The following is a 21,760-nucleotide window of genomic DNA, read 5'->3' as shown; positions in this document are numbered from 1 at the left end:
AGAAGAAGAAGAAGAAGAAGAAGAAGAAGAAGAAGAAGGAAGAAGAAGGAAGAAGAAGGAAGAAGAAGAAGAAGAAGAAGAAGAAGTCAACTCCAATCATTTATACTACAGGGAAGTTTCAGGGAAAGGTCCACAAAAATCCACATCCCTATTCTTCAAAGACTTCTTTGAGGAAGGGAAGGGACCAACATGGCAAATGACAATTTTTGGTATGGAAGCAATGCAGTTTTGTTGTTGTTCAGTTGTGTCCAACTCTTGGTAACCACATTTGGAGTATTCTTTACAAAGCTCCTGGAGCAAGATTTATATTTCTTCTCCAGCTCATAAAATTGAGGCAAACAGGGCTAAATGACTTGCCTGAGATCACACAGCTAGATGAGTCTTCCTGACTCTAGACTTAGTACTCTAAACTATAGTACCACCTAGCTTCCCTATGCAGTTAAGCATCTGTGGTCATAAAATTTATGAAATTTGGAGATACTTGCCCTAAGGATATGGTGTTTCAAAGTTCTATAATTAAGATAATCAGCAATAAAGTATGTTCTAATTCCATTCCTAATTCACTACTAATTAATCATTAAGGTGTGAATCCTTTCTAGGTGTATACATTTTTCAAAAATGGATTGTCCAAGATAGAAAATAATTTAAGATCCCAAGGAAGGAAGACATTATAGTTGGGCAGTTCCACTTGGTGACACAGAATTAGAGAGTTTTAGATTTGGGAAAGATCTCAGTGGTCATCTAGTTCATCCTGTATCTGAAAAAAAAATTCTGAAAAGAATTTAAGACCCCAACGAAGGAAGGCATTATGGTTGGGCAATTGACATATTAGGGTATTCTCCCTGGTGACATAAAATTAGAGAGTTTCAGATTTGGAGAAGATCTCAGGGGTCATCTAGTTCATCCTGTATATGAAAACATATCAGAAAAATAATTGTCCAGTCTTTGCCTGAAAATCTCTAACAAGAAGAAATTCACTTTCTTCCAATGCAGCTCATTCCCCTTTTGCAAAAAACATTTGATCTTACCTAAAAATCAACATTTGTCTCTTTTCAACATAATAACAATAGTACTAATAATAGCTAGCATTCACATAGCAGCTTTAAGTGCCAGGCACTATGCTAAGTGCTTTATAAATATTATCTCATTTGATCTTCATAGCAGCCCTCTGAGGTAAGCAATATTATTATCTTTATTTACAATTGAGGATACTGAGGCAGAAGCTTAATGACTTGGTTAAGTTCACCTTGAATAAATTCTCCAATGTTATAACCCAGAGGCCATCATCCATTTTGGTTGTCCTCCTATGTATGCTTGCCAGTTGTTTCTTCAAACTATCCACATAGGTATAGCCTCCTCACTCTCCCTGACTTTTGAAATCATTGGCAGCCCATCATAGACTGCTAGACCTGGAAGAGACCTTAGGGACCCACTAGCCCTACCCCCTTCGTTACCTTGCCCTTATGTTACCTTGTTATGTTACCTTATGTTACCTTGCCCAAGGTAACATAGCTAGTTACTGGCAAAGCCTGGCTTTCTCATTTCCAGCCCTGAAACTGCTAGATTTTCAGGCTCTGTGGCAGATGGTGAAGATAATTTTTTCAGGGCGGGGGGGGGGGGGGAGGACAAGGAGGGGAAGGTTGTCCTCCACTCATTGGTATGTCAGACCCTGACAATAGCAGTTAGAAGAGATCCTCTGCTTTAGTTGTGCTGCCCATTAGGCCCTGTTCTTGTGTGCCGTGGAGAGGTATAAAGCACTCTGCTGCATCTGATGGCCCTGGTTCTGTCAGAAATAACAGAGAAATATCCCCTGATTTGTGCCAAAAGCAGGAGGCAAGAGGCCTGTGCTGTAGGGGCTGTCTCTCTAAATGCAAAACCATTCTTCTTCTAGTTAACTCTCGACTCTCTGCAGTAATGGAAGAAAGCAGAGCCTCAATAATTCTCTACTATGGATTACCCTAAATAATTTATGTTGGGATTTAGAATACACTCCCTGACTTCTCCTCTCCTTCTCTACTCCCTCCTCCCCCAGCATTAACCTTCCTAATTATGTTTTTGCTGAAATTGTTAGGAAAATTAGTTTAGATCCTTGAGCACACACCAAAAAGCAGAGGAGTGGGGGAGAGAAAAGAGCTGGGGAGAACAGGCTGGAAAATGGATGTGGGGGCAGGGGAAATCCAGCTTGGCTCTGCAAATTGGCTCCTGGCATGAATAAATCCTCAAGATAATCTAGCTCAAGATAATGACATCACAGAAGCAACTGAAGCTCACCCACCTCCTCCTAGGGTTGCGGAGAGTGGCAGGAGATAGTCAATTTACTGTGAAGTTCAAAGTCAGGATCACCTACCCATGAGGCACTAGTTCTATAAATAACTGGCAGTCAGTTATTCTCTCTGACTACCCACTTCGGCTAGCCCCTCATTCCCATGCATAGGAACTTCAGGTGGTGAGTGGCAGCAAACTCATGGTATATTTGGACAGCCCTCCTCTTGTAACACTTGTTGCTTCCTTTGTATGAGGGAGTCATGGACAAATGGACAAGTCATTTAATCCTGCTTACCTCTATTTCCTCATCTGTAAAATAGCTGGAGAAGGAATTGACAAACCACTCCAGTATCTTTGCTAAGAAAACCCCAAATGAGGTTGTGAAGAGTTGGACGTGACTGAAACAATTGAACAATAACAATCAACTTTACATTGCAAATTGAGATAACTTGATGATCTTAGAGAAGCATGGGTAAACTTGCGTGAAATAATGAAGAGCAAAATGAGCAGAACCAAGAGAACATTTTATTTAGTAACAGCAATATTGTTTTAAGAACAACTTTGAGCAAATAAGTCATTTTGACTATTATAAATATCTAAATTAACTAAAAGGATATATGAAGAAAAGATGATATCTGCATCCAAAACTGATAACTAGAAGTATGTATAGCATGATTTTATATAAATATATATATTTGTGTCTAATAATAGCCATCTCTAGGGTTGGGGGAAAGGAAAGAATAAAAAGGGAAAAAAAGAAATTTAAATAATAACTTCATTATATATTTAAAAGGAATAGCAAGTTGTTCATAATAGATTTGCAGTTTCATGTGCAATTATCTTTTTTATTGTACCATGTTATGAAAATGCTTGTTTTATTCCATAAATTAAGAATAAAATAAGTTTTTAAAATAAAAAAAAAAACAAAAAAACAACAACAAATTGAGCTAATACAGATGGTCTGCCTCTAGTTGGGGCTGATTGCTATCAATGTGGTAGACATAATGGCTTAACTGAGACAACACAGCAACCCGAAGTAGAATTGGAAGTCAGTATGCACCACAAAAGTCAGACTACCACATCACTCTAAACACTACTACCTTTTACAGTGAAATAGAGATAGCCTAAGATGGTAACCCCAGATCCTTTGAAATAGCACTGTTTTCTATACCACCAGTCCTTGCTTTTATCTGGAGCCCTATAGCCATCACTGTGGGGAAAAATCATTGAGAAGGGCTGTCTTTTTTTGCCACTAACTAATTTTAAATTGCCATTAACTGCTTTAAATTGCATTTTACTTTGAGCAGGGAAGCCCAGGAACCACTGGCCTCTTTCCCTATATAAGGGCAGCTTTCCCTAGATCAAAGGTATTAAACTCCCTGACACTGGGTCACAGTGCATAACAAGAGCAAAATCCCAAAGTTTGGTCCATATTAAAATGTAATTTGGAACTGTTTAACAATAATAACAGCAACAAAAATAGAATATAACCTAAATAATGTTAATTTATGGTTTTCTAAATCAATAAGCAGTCCTATTTAAGTTTAATATCACTTCCCCAGACAATTCATACAGCTTCTAGGCCAGCTTTTGGATCCAGAAACCACCCCTATCAAATCGTCCCCATCTCTGCACAACTATTTCTGTGGGCATTTCATCCATAGCTTTTGAAGTCCCAGAAAATGATGTTTTTGACACCATAGTTCTTGCTATTGTCAGATGGTTCAGCATCAGATATGGATATGATTTTATCGCTGGGAATGACATTAAAGAAGAGCCATGATCATCTGCTTTACTATGGTATTTGAAAAACAAGGGACTTTTTCAACTGATTTGTAGTTATGAAATCTTTTCTGTATATTCTTTCCCTCATTAGAATGGAAGCTACTTGAAGAGACGGTTTTACCTTTCTGTTTGTACCCCTAGTGCTTAGTACAGTGCTTTGCACTTAGTTCTTAATAAATGATTTTTCATTCATTTGTTTATTCCTTCATCCTTCCTGCCTCAGAGTGGGCAGTGATCTATAAATGGATTTGGGGGGAGGGAAGTAAAGAGATGGAGGGTTGACCAATAACCCACACAGACCAAAGGATCATATTTTCATCAATCATTGGAGCACATTGGGATCTAACTGAGAACAATGATAGGATCATGGGATCACAGAAGTATATTTGAGAGTGACTTCAGAAGTCATCTAGTAATCCAACCCTCTCATTTAACATTCTAACAGAAGGCAGGCAGCTAGGCAGCACAGGAGATAGAGCATTGGGCTGGTGGGAACCAGAAAGACTTCTCTTCCTGAATTCAAATTCAGCCTCCGAAACTTATTAAACAAGTCACTTAACTTGTTTGCCTCAGTTTCTTTATCAATAAAATGAGCTGGAGAAGGAAATAGCAAATGAGGTTGTGTGCAGTTGGAAACCATTAAATAACAATACTCAAGCTTCAGTCATAGTGATTCTCATTTTTCCACTTAGCTTGAAAGAACTGTAATTGAAGAGTCCTGCGGATTACACTTGCTTTCCTATTCTAGACTCATGTATTCAAGGTAAGGAAATCCAAATCTTTCTTGCTACTTTCTTGCTACTTCTAGATTCTCTCTCTAAGAATACCATCACTCATCAAGCTCTCTTCCTTTGGTATTCACACCATCCAAATGCATGGTCCAATGAAGAGCTTTGTGGCCACATTCTGCCTCCTTCATTGTCCTTTCCTCCATGAATTCAATATCAGGTTAACAGTCTCTTCCACCCCAACTCTTGCCCTCACATTGGGGGACTTTCCCTAATATACTGATTTTCCCCTCAGATACCCCAACTTTCCAACTTATAAGTCTACTTAGTTGACATGACTTTCTCTTCCACTCTACCATAGCTATAAAGAGATGGTCCTATCTTATCCTGAATCCATGTTCATTTATTCCAAAATTATTTTATCTGATTATATAATCTTTGATCACTGCATTTCCCCCCCCTGTGTTTCACAACCACAATGTTATTTTTTGTCTTTACCTTGACCTCCATTTGCTCCATCTCTCTTTCTTTCCTAGGATATCATCCCTGCACTTTCTTACTCTTACTTTCTCAAACCCTTAGAATCTAATTTAACTCTACATAATTCTCTAAGTTTAAAACCCTTACTCCTTTTTACCAATCACATCTTGTCAAATACCAACCCTAGTTCATTCTTACCATCTGTCTCCTTCTCTCCTTTTCATATACAGCTGAATAGAGCTGGAGGAAGATCACAAAATAGTGCTGATTGTATCCACTATAAATTTCTGTTATCTGATCTCAACTGATTCTTTACTGTAGCAAGGAAATCATTGTACTCCTCCCTAATCAATTCACATTCTCACTCTCCACAGGCACTGTTTCAAACCTTTTCATCTCTTCCTAAACCTTGTCTGGTATGCTTCCCCCAATCCCTTTCCAAGGAGGATCTTGCCTTATACTTCACTAAGAAAAATTGAGGCCATTCAGATGAGATTTCCCTCTTTTTTCCTCCTCATCTCACATCCTTTAGACATTTTCCTTTACTCACATCTCTTTTTCTTGGCTCAAATAAAGAGGTGAGCTTCCCCTTGCCAAAACCAACCCTTCTAGATGCACCCTTAGTCATTTATCCTTCTGTATTCTCCAGTAGATTAACTCCTCTATGTCTCCAGTCTGTTTTCCTCTATAAATTGTTTTCTCCCTAACTACTGACTGCTTCTCTGCTGCTCACACACAAACTCAGCTCTCTTCCATCTTAAAAAAATACTCATTTGATTCTACCATACCTACCAGTTATTGCCCCATATCTCCTCTTCTCAACTAAACTCTTGGAGAAATCTATCTAAACCAGGTGCCTATATCAACTTTTTTCACTCTCTTCTACATTTTGGCTTCTGACATCTGAAACTGCTCTTTCCAAAGTTACTAATGACCTCTTAATTGGCAAAACTACTGGCCCTTCTTCATCCTACTTGGGGATCCATCCTTAATAAATCAAGGATTTGAATCCTCATCCTTCTTGACTAAAGAGAAGGTCATGTCAACTAAGTAGACTGATTAAGTTGGAAAGTTAGAAATGACAGGCATTTGTCATGTTGAACATACTCTTTTTTTAATAGAATATTCTTCTATACAATATTCTTCTTTAAGTTTTTAAACATAACTCACTCCCAATTCTTCTTTTATTTTCCTGACTGCTTCTTCTCAGTCTCCTTTGCCAGTTCTTCATTCATGTTACACCCACTAATTATATTATCCCCAAATGCTCATTCTTGGGTTCTCTCTTTTCCCTTTTTACCATCTTACCTGATGATGTTATTAGTTTTCAAGATTTTAGTTTCCTTTATATACATAATTTCTAGATCTATGTATTTAACTCTGATCTCTTGAACTAAAGTGCCACACTACAAACAGTATTTTAGGCATCTCAAACTTGGTCCTCTTTGAGACCAAAGGACAAACAATAAACATCTACAATTTAAAATGTCACAAACAGATCTCATTTTCTTTCCCCAATCCTAAACCTTTCCATTTGCTGGACTTCCTTATTACTGGGATGAGGGTAGGGTTGGAGAGAAACTATTGCCCTCCCAGTTATCTTGTTTTGCAAAGTCAGAATCATTTTTTCTCTCCCCCTCCTTACTCATCTCACATATCTAATCCATTCCCAAATCTTGTTATTTCTATGTTCTCAAGATTTCTTATACACATCCCCTTTTCTCTACTTAAGTGACCACTGCCCTTGTTCAGGTTTTCATCACCTTTCACCTAGATTATTGCAATATTCTTCTATTTGATCTTATTGCTTCATGTCTCTCCCTGACTTCAATTCAACCCCCAATCAACTGTCAAAGTGATTTTCCTGATATATAGGTCTGACTGTGTCCTCCCTCTAGCCAATAAACTCAAGCGGCTCATATTACTTTCAGGATCAAATATAAAGACCTTTGTCAGTTAAAGGTCTATGTAACCTGACCCCTACGTACCTTTCTAGTCTTCTCACAGTTACTGCCTTCCACATACTCTGACCCAGCTCCACTGGCCCCCTCACTTTCCCTTGTATATTATATGCCATCTCCTATCTATAAATTTACACTGGCTGATTTCCATGCCTGGAAATCTCCTCTCCCCATTCCCCATCTCTGCCTCCTTATTTCTCTGGCTCTTAGAACCTAAAACCTCACCATCTTTTAGATGCCTCTCTCTCTCCCAGGTCCCCCAAATACTAGTGTCTTTCCCTCTGAGATTACCTTCTATCTCCTATGTATATGTGTGTGTGTGCTTACTCACATATATACATGTATGTTGTTTTATGTTGGATTAGTTTTAAATCAGGTCCTATTTGGAGATTTATGATCCCATTTAAAGCTTTCAAAGACACTGGAATGGTTTGCCATTTCCTTTGCCAGCTCATTTTACAGATGAGGAAACTGAGGCAATTTCCTCCAGTTTATTTTCCCCAATAGAGTGTGATCTCTTTGAGGTTAAGATCTATGTTTTTGCTTTTGTATCCACTAGTGCTTAGCACAGTGCCTGACCTATAAGAAGTTCTTCTTAAGCACTTTTTGTTTGAGCCAAGAGAGAAGAGAAAACAGAATAGAATAATAGAAATCCTAAAGGAAAGAGAGAAGATTTGATATGAAAAATTTGCAAAATAATTCTTTTGCTTAGTTTCCTAGCTGCTGGCAAAAGTTTCAATCTTAGTCCCCAAATCACAACTTCATGACTATACAATAAACTGATCAGCAGCAGAGGGAATCCTGGGTGGGGGTTGCTTGTGTAGTTTGTAATGCCCATGCCTTCAACAACTGCTGGAGCTTGGGGATGATAACTAGGCTGATTGGGGATTAAGACTGACTGAGACAAAAATACTCTGCCCTTCACACCTGCTGCTAATTGTCATGCTCTACCTTTTATTTTGCACTCCCACCTCCCTGCCATTCCAAGCAAACTAGTTGAGAGAAGATAAAGTTTTTTTTTGTTTGTTTGGTCTTTGTTAACTAGAACTTCTATCATAGTGCCCATCACATAGTAGGCACTTAAGAAATGGTCTTTTTGGATTGGCATACCTTAAGAATCTGACTTTCTTGGATGAACTAAAAATTAAGCCTGAGTCCCAAGAGAAAGGCAGAAATGATTTGCACAATTCAGGCCTTAGGGACCCTGCAAGCAATGTTTGTCCTTGAATATGCATCCCTGCACTTGGAAGAACTATTCTTAAAATAATAAGTGAAAATATTCCCTTGTGCTTGCTAAAGCACCTATGACAATAAGGTTGACTCAGCAGGCTTCCATACTAGAATATTATAAAGTTCAAAATGACCTCAGCCAAAACACAGAATTCTCAAAGGGAAACAGTTTTCAGGCCCTGAAAATTGAATCTTCCCAGCAACCTCATGCAATAGAGAATGTTGAACTCAGAGTTATAAGACATGACTGTGTCACCATGAGTAAATCATTCAACCTCTCTGAGTCTCAGTTTATCCATCTGTAAAATAATAGGTTTGATCTAGATGTCCTTTCCAGTTCTAAATCTTTGATCCTATTTGATCTTATGATTTCTATGACATACTATGAATGTCTGTGTAAGTGTCTAAAAGGAGGGAATGGAGAGAAGCCCACCTCTTTTCACTGATTTAGAAACCATGATCCATGCATGTGACAGATACAAGAAAAGAAAAAAAAAGAGGGAAAGGAAGGAAAAGAAAGAAGTAAAGGAAGATAAGGAGAGAGAGAGAGAAAGAGAGAGAGAAGAAGAAGAAAAAAAAGAAGGAGGAGGAGAAAGAATTGGAGGAAGAAGAGGAGGAGGCAGGAGGAGGAGGAGGAGGAGGAGAAGAAGAATTGGAGGAGGAAGAGGAGGAGGAAGAATTGGAGGAAGAGGAGGAGAGGAGAAGGAAAAGGAGGAGGAGGAGGAGGAGGAAGAGGAGGAGAGAGAAGAGAAGAGAGGGAGGGAGAGGAAGAAAGGAAGGAAAGAGGGAAAGAAGAAAAGAAAGATAGAAAGATGACTGGAGGAATGGATGGATGAATTCATGGAGTGCCTACCATGTGCCAGGCACTGTGCTAAGTGCTTTACAAATATTATCTCACTTGATATTGGAATAAACCTGAGAGGTAGTTATCCTTCTTTTATAGTTGAAAATCTGGAGGCTGACAGAAAAGGTTAAGGGACTTGCCAGCTAATAAGTTTTTTTTTTCTTTTTTTTTTTTTCCTGAGGCTAGAGTTAAGTGACTTGCCCAGCATCACACAGTTAGGAAATGTTAAGTGTCTGAGACCAGATTTGAACTCTGGTCCTCCTGAATTCAAGGTTAGTGCTCTATCCACTTCACCACCTAGCTGCCCAAAGCTAATAAGTTTCTGAGGCTAGGTTTGAACTCATGCTAGGTTTTAGGAACAAATACATAGCTGGAAATGTAAGAAGAGGAACTCTTGCAACCTAATTATCAAGGAAATAGCTGATCTGGATTGATGGTCCTATTTTATGAGTAATCTTTCCTCTTATGAGAGTGTAATTCGTGAAAACAAAAAGGAGTTTCAACCACTCAGCTATGACCTTTAGTCCAAATGGTTCAGAATCTTTTTACCACTACCTCCAATCTTCCTTCCCCTTTTACAACCTCTCCCACCTTTCTTATTCCTTTTCCCTTCCATTTCTGTTTTTCCTTTTATTGCCTCCCCCTTTCTCCTCCTACTTCCCTATAGGATGAGACAAATTTCTAGATTAAATTAAATATATCTGATATTCTCTCTTTGAGTCAAATATGATTAGATTAAGGTTCACACAATGCTCATTCCCCTCCCTTCTTTTCCTCAACTGTAATAGGTCTTTTTTGCCTTTTCAATAAAAGTAATTTACCCCATTTAATTTCCCCTTCCCTCTTCTTCCAGTACAATTCCCTTCCCACCCTTAGTTTCTTTTTTTTATACCATCATAGTAAAGTCAAATTATACCTACATCCTCTAAGTGTATCCCTAACAGATACAGTCCTCAAGAATTAAACATATTATCTTCTCATATAAAGTTGTGAACATTTTAACTTTAAAAAATAGGTATTTTTTTTCTTTCCTTTTTCCCTTTTTATGCTTTTCTTGAGTTGTGAATTTGAAGATCAAATTTTCTGTTCAGCTCTGGTCTTTTTATCAAAAATAAATGAAAATCCCCTATTTTGAATGTCCATCTTTTCCCTTGAAAGGTAATGCTTAATTTTGCTGGCTAGTTGGCTCTTGGCTCTAGTCCAAGTTCCTTTGCCCTTGGGAATATCATATTATAGGCCCTTCAATCCTTTAAAGTGGAAGCTGCTAAATCCTGGGTAATCCTGATTGTAGCTCCTCGAAATTTGAATTGTTCTGGTTGCTTCCAGTATTTTCTCCTTGATTTGATAATTCTGGAATTTAACTACAATATTTCTTGGAGTTATCATTTTGGGGTCTCTTTCAGGAGGTGATTATTTCTTTTTTTAAGCTTTTTATTTTTAAAACATATGTATTGATAATTTTCAACATTCACCTTATGTTCTGATTTTTTCCCTCCCTTTCCCCCACCTTCTCTCCTAAATGGCAAGTAATCTAATATGTCAAACGTGTGCAATTTTTCCATATATATATTTCCACAATTATCATGCTGTACAAGAAAAATCAGATCAAAAAGGAAAAAAAGAGAAACAAAACAAAATGCAAACAAACAACCACAAAAGAGTGAAAATACTATGTTGTTATCCACACTCAGTTCTTATAATCCTCTCTCTCTGGATGCAGATGGCTCTCTTCATTATAAAATCATCTCTGAAAAAAGCCTTGTCCATCAGAATTGATCATTGTATAATCTCACTGTTGCTGTGTACAATGATCTCCTGCTTCTGTTCACTTCACTTAGCATTAGTTCATAAAAGTTTCTCCAGATCTTTTGATTGATTTTTAATGACTCAACGATCTCTGTTGATCATTTCTTCTAGATCAATAATATTCCATAGCATTCATATACCTTAACTTATTCAGCCATTCTCCAACTGATTGGCATCCACTCAGTTTCCAGTTTCTGGCCACTACAAAAGGGTTGCCACAAACATTTTTGCACATGTGGGAACCTTTCCCTCCTATACATGCTACTGGATCAAAGAATATGCACAGTTTGATAGTTGTTTGGACATATTCCAAATTGCTCTCTAGAATGATTAAATAAATTCACAACTCCACTAACAATGTATCAGTGCCCTAGCTTTCCCACGTCCCCTCCAACATTTGTCATTATCTTTTCCTGTCATCTAAGTCAATCTGAGAGGTGTGTGAGAGGTGAATTTTTTCAATGCCTATTTTATCCTCTGGTTCTAGTATATTTCCTTGATAACTTTTTGAAAGATATTGTCTAGGTTGGTTTTTTTCACATGGTTTTCAGGGTAGCCCAATAATTCTTAGGTTGTCTTTCCTAGATCTATTTTCCAGGTCAATTGTTTTTCCAATGAGATATTTTACATTTTCTTCTATTTTTTGGTCTTGTTTGATTGATTTTTAATGACTCAATGAGTCATTCACTTCCATTTGTACAATTCTAATTTTTAGTGAATTATTTTCTTCAGTTAGCTTTTTTATCTCCTTTTGCATCTGGCCAATTGAACTTTTAAATGAGCTGTTTTGCTCATTGGATTTTTTTTTCCATTTCACAACTTTTGTTTTCCAAGAAGTTGTTTTCTTTTTTCATTTTGCCAAAACTATTCTCTAAGGAATAATTTTCTTTAGACAATTTCTGTGTTTCCTTTTTTAGAGCTCTCATTTCCTTTCCCCATTTTCTTCTCTTTTTAAAGATCCTTTTTGAATTCTTCTAAGACAGTCTTATGAGATGAAGACCAACTTATATCACCCTTTGAGGTTTCATCTGGTGATGTTTTGCCTTTAGTGTCCTCAGGGTTTGAGGTCTGTTCTTCCCTGTTTCCATAAAACTATCTCTGGTCAGATCTCTTTTTTTTTTTTAGCTCATTTTTAAAGGTTGAAATCTGTTCTTAGGGAAAAAGGGAGATTGTCCCAAGGTTTCTCTACCGGTAATAGCAGCTTCACATTACCCTGGGGTGCTGTGGATTTCCTTCCTGTGTTGGGTAGGCATAGTCAAGTCCCACTTGTTGTCCTAGGGTTCAAGGGCTCACTATTTACCTTTTGTGCTTGTGACGGATGTCTCACAGCTAGTCTGCTGAACTACTGCCTTCCAAACTAAGACAGAGTCACAAATGCTGCTGTGTTTTGGCTGCAAGCCTTCCACTAGGTTCTCCCAGCATGGAAAAGCCTCTTTATCCTAGGTCTCCCTACACTGTGCTGCTCCTTGATGCTGCTGCTGTGCCTGCACTGGGCTGCCCCTCTGCCCTTCACCCTTCCTGATTGACACAGATATTTTTACTGAAGTTCATTCGAAAATATCTTCTTCTGGAAATTTGTTACCCTCAAAATATTTGTGGGTTCTTTCACTCCAAAACCTCTTCAGAGGCTTGATCTGATGTTGATCTGAGTTGATCCAGGAAGAGCTCAAAAACCTGTCAATTCTTCACCATCTTGGTTCTGCCTCCCCCTTCAGGGGGATCTTTTTAATTGAGTAAACATGTGGGCATGAGGAATCCTGGAGATTCAGGATTCAAGAACTTCTGTTTCTTTTTTGTACTCTCTCAATTTTCAGTTTTGGCAAGCATGTTAAATAGTGCTTTTCTCTGAACCCCCAAAGAACCTGATCACCTCCACCTTCTATTTTTCCCCGACCCCACATTATTATGTATTTATTCTACCTGTTTTGTATTTACCAATTAGTGTAGATGTTGTTTCCTTTTACTAAGATATAAGTACCTCGAGAATAGGGACTATTTAATTTTTCCCTTTCTATAGTAAATATTTTGCTATTAGCTGAATGGCTAAATGGTAAATGATCTGAAATGAAATGAAATGAATGAAATGAATGAAATAGTCTTGATTCTGTCACTAACTTTCTCTGGAATTTTGGGCAAGTCATTTTGAATTTTTGATGATTAATGACTTCTGCTGTCTAGACCTAATAGTCTATGGTCACATTTTCACAAAAAAAAAAAAAGAGAATCTATATCATAGTCAAAGGAGAATCTACTTAATATGTAAAATATGCCACAAAACAAAATTTTATTTCCCTTATATATTACTCATTCCAGCTCTCCTAGCTAAATAGGGCTAGTCTAGAGTAAAAGGCTGCCTAATATGATGGGGTTGCAATGATTCTAGCCAGTCTTCCTCTTCCCTCTCCCTCTATGGTCCCCACTTCCCTCCCACTCAATCTTCCTTAGTACATAAAGTTTCCACCATTAATTTAATCAGTCTTATGGATTAAGACATTGTCCTTAGATGACAGTTTAATCTCAAAAGAACAATATGTTACTTGGAAGAATGGATAGTTAATATTTTATTTAGTATGTTTGTCATTTTAGCTGGATGTCAACCTTTGAAGGCAGGAATCAGGGCCTCAAGGGAATGGGAAGACCCAAAGGTGGATTAGATGTATTATGACAGACTCTGAGAAGGGGAAAGACAGTGGAAACAAATTAGTATTGCTCATTAGCAAGTGACATAGATTTTGCCATGCAAAATCTGAGGAAAGATTTATTAAGGGTTCATCATTTGATGTTTAGAAGGTCTCAGTTTCCTTATTTGTAAAATGAGAAAGTTGGACTTTACACTCTCTAAGGTTTTCTTCAAAGCCTAACAATCTGTGACCCTATGATCCAGAGGTTATTAACCTTTTTTTTTTTTTTTTACATAATGTTGTCCTTTGGAGAGACATGAAATTTGTAGTTCCCTCCTCAGAATGTTTTCAAATATATAAAATAATATTAATGGGATTATAAGAGAAATCAATTACATTGAAGTAGCTATCAAATATATATATATATATATATTGTATATTTGTATATATGTCTATTCATAAATATATGTGAACATATACATAGATTTGTATGTGTACATATATATATACATATACATATATATTAAAAAAATATATATATAGGTATTGCTGACATTAACAGAGTAGTTAATAAAGTGGGTAGACATCAAGACTAGGAGAGTGTGCTCTAGAAACATTAGGAGTTTTTGAAACAGGAGTTTAAGGGAGGCAGAGATCACCTTAGTAGCTGCTTCCTTGACAGTGGTCCAGTCTTCTCTACCATTGTTTCTCTGAAAGCATCACCTTAGGGTTGAGCTCCTCTTCACAGAGAGTTTCATAAAGCTACTATGCAGTGTGATTAATGACACAATAACTATTTATGCTTCTCTCAAGAGCAGAATTTATTGATTTACCAGCTGCATCCCATGAATTTTCTTTGTCTCCTAGGGAATAATTAACTGGTGCTAGTATGATATCAGAAAATTGCTAATTACTGTGATGAGTTAACGCACCCTGATTTGGGAAACTTGTGGAACTATAGTTAGTGATGGCAGAACAGGAAAGCATTTGACTTTGCTTTGCTACATTTGGATTCCCAAGAGGAAGCAGGGAAACATAGCTTGGCATCCTGCCATCCCTGGGGCCACCATTCCAGACACTCATTTTTCACAGGGGACAAGATGCGGCTGGGTAGGGATGGATTAAAGAGGGTGTTGGAGATAGTATAACTGGGTGTGCTTAAGTCAGCAGGAGCTAATGTAATTTAAGCCCTTTTTTATTCCCCTCCCTTCCCCCTACACCCCAATTGCTTGTTGGTTGTTTTGAGAGCGAAGAACACTGTTTCAGGAAGGGCAAGGGAAATGAGGAAAAAACAAAACTTGAACCTATCTCCATCTTTCCTCCTCTTAAAATAGTTTTCCTGAATCTCAGAAGAAAAGCTATAATTCCCTGGGGTCTCAGACCTAATTTTTGTGACACCCTGGCACCTTCAGATGGAATATATTCTATTTTCAAATTTCTTTGACCTTTGAGACTGCTCTAAGTGTTAGAGGTGACAGACATAGAGGGATTCAGTAGCACCTGCATTTGAATACATTTAAAATAGTTATTGGTCCTTATTTAGAAATTGCCCTAATGTGTAACTGTAGAGTAGAACTAGGACATCATTGTACATGGCAATAGCAAGATTAGATGATTAAGACCAATTCCAATGACCTTGTGATGATGAGAGCCATTTGCACCCAAAGAGAGGACTGTGGGAACTGACTGTGGATCACAACATAGCATTTTCACTTCTTTTGTTATTGTTTGCTTGAATTTTTATTTCTTTCTCATTTTTTTCCTTTTTGATCTGTTTTTTCTTATGCAGCAAGATAATTGTATAAATATGTATGCCTATATTGGATTTACATATATTTTTTTTCTTTTTTTTTAAATTTTTTTTATTATATATATATATATTTTTTATAATATTATCCCTTGTATTCATTTTTCCAAATTACCCCCCCTCCCTCTATTCCCTCCCCCCGATGACAGGCAATCCCATACATTTTACATGTGTTACAATATAGTCTAGGTACAATACATGTGTGTGAATATCATTTTCTTGTTACACAATAAACATTAGAATCCGAAGGTACATGCAACCTGGGCAGACAGATATTAGTGCTAACAATTTACATTCACTTCCCAGTGTTTCTTCTCTGGGTGTAGCTACCTCTGTCCATCATTGATCAACTGGAAGTGAGTTGGATCTTCCCTATGTTGAAGATTTCCACCTCCATCAGAACACATCCTCATACAGCACTGCTGTTGAAGTGTACAGCGATCCTCTGGTTCTGCTCATTTCACTCAGCATCAGTTGATTTAAGTCTCTCCAGGCCTCTCTGTATTCCTCCTGCTGGTCATTTCTTACAGAGCAATAATATTCCATAACCTTCATATACCATAATTTACCCAACCATTCTCCAATTAATGGACATCCATTCATCTTCCAGTTTCTAGCTACAACAAAAAGAGCTGCCACAAACATTTTGGCACATATATGACTCTTTCCGCTCTTTAGTATTTCTTTGGGATATAATCCCAGTAGTAGCGCTGCTGGGTCAAAGGGTAGGATTTACATATATTTTTACCTTGTTTAATATATATTGGATTACTTGCCATCTAGGGAGGGGGTGGGGGCAAGGGGAGGAAAATTGGAACACAAGGTTTTGCAAGGGTTAATGTTGAAAAATTATCCTTGCATATATTTTGAAAATAAAAAGCTTCAAATATAAAAGAGAAAATATTAAGTTTATATATATAAAGCCTTTAAACATGCATCATTTTTATTCTTTCTGTTAGTCCTCTTTGGGGAAACTTCCTTATCTGAGAATTTCTATACCAAGGAAATCATAGACTCAGTTTCTATCCCCCATCCCTTTTAGCTTTATACTAATTTTGATTTTTGCTTTAACAAGTTGTTGGTCTTTTTATATATAGACAATAGATTCAGGAAAGACTTCTAGAAGTCATTTTCTAGTTGTTAAAAAGTAATCAATTTAATACTTTGATGATGTACATTTTTTGGTGCTTACAATGTAGAATACCCTCTGATTCTTTCTTTAGAGAATGAAAGAGAGGGGGTGGAAGGAAAGAGGGAGAAAGAGAGAGAAAGAGAAAGACAGACAGAGAAAGAGACAGAGAGAATGAGAATGGGAGAAAAATTTGGAGCTCAAAATCTTATAAAAATGAATGTGAAAAACTATCTTTGTAATTATGTAATTGAAAAAAACAAATGCAATTTACAAAAAAAATTCCACAAGTATTTATGTTGTATTGACATGAGGTTTCTGTCTAGTCTGCTGGGTTTTGATCTCTGTCATCCCTTATCTTTAACTCGTATTTTCATCCTGGTTTTCACCATCCTTGCATATTTCCACCTTTTCATTGAAACCATTGAGTATCTAAGCGTCATTCAAGCACGTTATTGATGCCAAGAAAATGGAATGTTAGTAAAAGAAAGGACAGCGATAATATATGTATGTGTATTATACGTCTTTCCATGCACAATATATGTAGTTCCAAGTATAATACATACACATACATATATTATCGCTGTCCTTTCTCTTTTCCATAATATCTAAAAACACATATAAAATATGCAAAGAAAAATATTGCAAGTTCATATAGTCATTTAACCAATATAAGAAAATGTTATGATGAGGAAACTGAAAGAGCCTAGAAAATGTATCTCTTCAAAGCAAACACTTGATTTAGTTACCAAATGGAAACAGGGCAGTTAAGGGTAACACAGGTTTAAAATATTAACTCTTCTGTAAAATCTTACCAATTTCTTACTGCTGTTTCTAAATATGGCTATGAGTCATGGAACATGACAGTGTCCAAAAAAATTAAAAATCAATATAACCTTGAGGGCACAATGGAAACACATATGGTGGGTGGGAGAAGGTTGTGACATATAAAAAAAGAAAAATTGGAATAAAGGATGACATTAAGGAAATGGATGAAAAAGTACAAAATAAAAGAAGACAAGTTGGTCACATAGCAGGAGGGAACAATAACCAGTGGCTGGGCCCTGGGTCCCATTGTTAGCATTAGCCATGTTCTCAAGAAAAAGTAAAGAACACTGATAAGAGGGTTTGGGGTGGATGGATTTTAGTCTATGCCATTGTTGAAAACATGGCAGCAGAGCAAGAATGACATAGATCACTCTATTTGGAGTCAGAGATTCTCGGGTCAAATCTTGCCTCTTATACATCTGACCTTGGCAAATGATTTAACCTGCCTGGACCTCATTTTCTTCATCTGAAAAATGATAGAATTGAATGAGATAGTCACTAATATCCCTTCTAGCTATTAACCAATGATCCACAGTATAAGATGGTGTGAGTATATCCAATTTGACAGGTGCCTACTATGTGTAAATACTATGTACAGCTTTATAATATGACGGGCACTGGAGATATAAAGACAGAATGAAAAATCATATATGTCCTACAAGAACTTACATTCTACTCAGGTGAAAGGCTTTCAAAGTTTATATTGATTAATAAATACAGTTTGAGGAGGGAGAGACAATGAACTAGAAGGATCAGGAAAGATTTCCCCTAAAAGATGAGGCATGAACTGAGCCTTGAAGAAAGCTATTGATCTAAGAGGCAGAATTAAGATTTAAATTTACCAGGATTAATCAATCAGGCATTTATTAAGCATCTACCATATACCATGTGAGCAGCTAGGTGGCACAGTAGATAGAGTGGTGGGCTTAGAATTAGGAAGATTAATCTTCATGCATTCAAATCCAGTCTCTGACACTAGCTATGTGATCTTGGGCAAGTCACTTAACACTGTTTGCCTCAGTTTCCTTATTTGTAAAATGAGCTAGAGAAGGAATTAGCAAACTACTCTAGTATCTTTTCCAAGAAAATTCCAAATGGGGTCATGAAAATTTGGACATGACTGAACAATGACAATAAATGTACCAGGAACTGTGTTAGGCTCTAGGTATGCAATAACAATCCCCACTGACAAAGATTTTAAAGGAGACAGGAACATACATAACAATATAAGTAGTTAAACACAATAACTAGTTTGTATGGGACAACAGTTGAGAGGCTCAGGAAAGGTTTCATATAAAATGGTGTTTGAGCTGCATCTGAACGGAAAAGGAGAATTCTAAAAGGTGGAGAAGAGGAGGGAGTATGAGGAACAGGCTAGTTTGGAGCTATTGCAGAATATAGGAAGAGAAATGCTTAACAAGGATGGAAAGGTAGGTCGGGACAAGATTATGAAATGATAAAAAGGTAAATAGCAAGATACAGATTTGATTTTAGAGACAATAAAGAGTCACTAGAGTTTATCGTGTAGGAGGGGCATAGAATCACATCTGGGCATAAAGAAAAATCATTTTTGCAACAATGTGGAAGTTCAACTGATGTGTAAAGACTGATAGAGGGAGACTAATTAGGATGAAGTTCCAGTAATCTATTAAAAGTGTTTGACTCTTCATAAGCCCATTTGGAGTTTTCTTGGCAAAGATAGTGGAGTGGTTTGCCAATTTCTTTTCCAGATCATTTTATATATAATGAAATTGAGACAGTAAGTGACTTGCCTAAGGTCACACAGCTAGTGTCTCAGGCTGGATTTGAACTCATGAGGAATTTTCCTAACTCCAGGACTGTTGCTGTATTCACAGCACCTAGCTGACCCCTACAATGATCTAGTTGAAAGGAAATGAGGGCTTGAGATAAAGTGGTAAATTTGTGAATTGAGAGATGCTGTCAGAAATATCATGGAGGTAGAAATGCCAAGATTTGTTGGATGATTCATCAAAGATAACATCAAAACATCAAAGCTGTGAAGTAGTTAGAAAGACCTAGTAGGGGGCCCTTAGCAACTATGATTGATTGTTTAAAATTGTACAGGGTCAGTGTTCAAGTAAGAAAACTTCTTGCAAGATCACAAAACTGAGAAACTGGAAGAATGATGGTGCCTTCGATAGAAATAAGGACGTTTGGAAGAGGGGAAAGTATAGGGTAATCTTCTGGGAGTCCTTGTTAATAATAGTAATCAAATTATTATTATTATTTGCAAATTATATGTAATGTATTTTATACATATTTTATATAATTCATTTTCATTCCCGTGCTGGCAGTCTTTTCTCTCTTCCCCTGGGAATATTTGAATTTAACTCATTTCTGGTTTTTCTCTAGGACAAGGTCTTTCAACTTGGGGACTACGAACTTTTTTAGAATATTTTGATTATTTTAAGTAGTTTCCTATGTGATTACACTATATAATTTATACTTTTTTTTGCATTTAAGAACATTATTTTAAGGAGAGATCCATTGACTTCCCCATAGGGTCCATGGCACAAAAACAATTAAGAATCCTTGCCATAGGAGAACTCAAGTTAGCTTTACTGCAAACAAGTAAAACTACTGTCAACCAGACTGACCTGGCCTCTAACTTGTGAATGGGCAGAGCTGAACAGAGCCGGCTAAACACAGGAGACGGGATTCAAACAGTTTAATTTCACAAAAGTTTAATTTCACAGGGAGAGAAATGGTTTGCAAGCAAGGACACGTCTTGGAGCACTTCTCACAGTAAGCCATACTAAGCTACACAGTGTAGCCTTGAAAAAAGCAGTATCAGCAACAATGTGACAACTTTGATTCATAGCAGGGCTTCATGACTGCTACATGGATACAGCATGTGTTTGTTCAAGCTCAGAGACCACCTGATGCAATAATAATATATGTGATTTTGTCAGAGGGTAAAATCAACTAGAAAGTGAATGCAAAGTATTGTTGTATGTCACGTTCAAGATACAGCTTGACTGCTGACCCTTAGCTCTGGAAAACAGGGCATCTTGTAAAATCTTGACTTTTCCCTCTTTTGACCAAAGAAGAAGATCTAAAGGAACCCCTACCTTCCTGGACAGTGAAGGAGAAGCAAGTATAGACCAAGATGCCACAAAAAGCCATTTGAGCCAAGATGAGATGTTCAGGGAGTTAGTCCCTTGAGAGAACCTGTCAGGGAAGTGTGTCCCAGGTAGCATTGCTAGCTATTGTTTGTTTGCAAGCAAAAAAGAGAGGAATGTAGAAAAATGTAGAGGGAAGATAAAAAAAAAAACTAGGAGAGTATACATAACCCTTATCCAGAATCTTGAGACAGCTGTCTCTTCTTGATATCAGCTGCTTCTGAATCTGAACGAGATGAACCTTGGGATTCCTAAAGGGTTCTGCTATTCACTCAGGAGCAGGGATTTTCTTCAGATGAATCCATACTCACAAGTTTGCAGCTGTGGAAGTAGTTAGAAAGACCTGGTAGGGGCCCTTATCAACAATTATTGATTGATCATTGTTTAAAAATTGTACGGGGTCAGTTTTCAACTAAGAAAACTTCTTGCATCAATTTTTGGATCTGAGTTTTTCTGCTTAGCATAACAAAGGTCCTTAGTTAAGAGTCTCTAAACAACACATCATCCAGTTTCCCAGCCACACAAGATTAGGTTCAAACAATGCAATAAAGTTTTTCTCACAATTCTTATAATTGCATAATTATATTAAGCCAGATATAGATAAAATTACTTAAAGCTCTCACAATAAGCTAATTCTGAGATATGTCATCAAGGTAACCAAAAAATTAAACAAATATTTTAAAACAAAAGACTAAAGCAATACCATAATTATCACCAATGTTAACTAACATTGACTTCTTATACGTTAGTAACCCATTCTCAATATCTATTTAACCAGCACATTTTGAGTCCCAGATGTCTCATGTAGTCATCTAGTCTCTAGATATCTTTTCTTATTCTCAGGACAACTCTAAAGGGAGTTCTGCTTTTCTAGTTCCAAATTTAGAATTTCCTAGATAATTCAAACAATGTAATTTAGTAAATTTGGTTCTTAAATCTTAAAATTTCAGAAAATTTCAGTTTAAATACCATTTACTTTTCTATCCTTACTTAAATCCTATGTCTGATACAAGAATTTTTTAGGAAGTTTAAAAGGAGCCAATTGTAAAATGAACTTTTCTACCCTTTAAAAATTGTCAGATACTTTAATAATGGCAAAATAATTTCACTTTCTTTACCATTATCCATACAAT

This window comes from Sminthopsis crassicaudata, chromosome 3 (genome assembly GCF_048593235.1).
Source record: "Sminthopsis crassicaudata isolate SCR6 chromosome 3, ASM4859323v1, whole genome shotgun sequence".
Classification (NCBI taxonomy): domain Eukaryota; kingdom Metazoa; phylum Chordata; class Mammalia; order Dasyuromorphia; family Dasyuridae; genus Sminthopsis; species Sminthopsis crassicaudata.
The sequence above is the reverse complement of the archived record's forward strand: the minus strand, read 5'-3'. Positions refer to the sequence as shown.